The sequence below is a fragment of the Dipodomys ordii genome, unplaced genomic scaffold, assembly GCF_000151885.1.
Source record: "Dipodomys ordii isolate 6190 unplaced genomic scaffold, Dord_2.0 Scaffold24, whole genome shotgun sequence".
Taxonomy (NCBI): Eukaryota; Metazoa; Chordata; class Mammalia; order Rodentia; family Heteromyidae; genus Dipodomys; species Dipodomys ordii.
In genome coordinates, this window is record NW_012267240.1 from 2859574 (window position 1) to 2860173 (window position 600).

A 600-nucleotide genomic window follows, 5' to 3' on the forward strand; every position below is an offset into this window, starting at 1 on the left:
TGAAGAGCTGAGGGATAGTGCCCAGATCCAGAGTTCAAGCCCCACCACTGACAAAAAAAAAAACAAAACAAAAAAAACCTCACAGCTTTTGTAGTTCTGGTGCTCTTTACTATGTAACAGAAGTAGCATGTTGCTGTCAGAATACAAGCATTGCTTCTGCTATGGAAAATAAAATATACAAGTTCAAGCCTAAACTCTAGTACTTGTCCATAGATTTAGACTTCTGCACTAGTTTGCCCAGTTTATCCAGTAATTATTTAAAGTTGGACTACAATTACATGCTGCAGTCATTGACTGTGTAGTGCCAAAAATGTTTAAGAATTTACAGTTCATTTGAAAATTAAATTTTCTAGGTTCCAGCCCTACAGTTAAAATTCAGATGTTAACCAGGCACCGGAGGCTCACACCTATAATCCTAGCTACTCAGGAGGCTGAGATCTGAGGATTACAGTTCAAAGCCAGCTCTGGCAGAAAAGTCCCCATGAGACTCTTCAATTAACCACTCAAAAAATGGAAATGGTGCTGTGTCTCCAAGAGGTGAAGTGCTAGCCTTGAGTAAAAGAGCTCAGGGAAAGCGCCCAGGCCCTGAGTTCAAGCCCC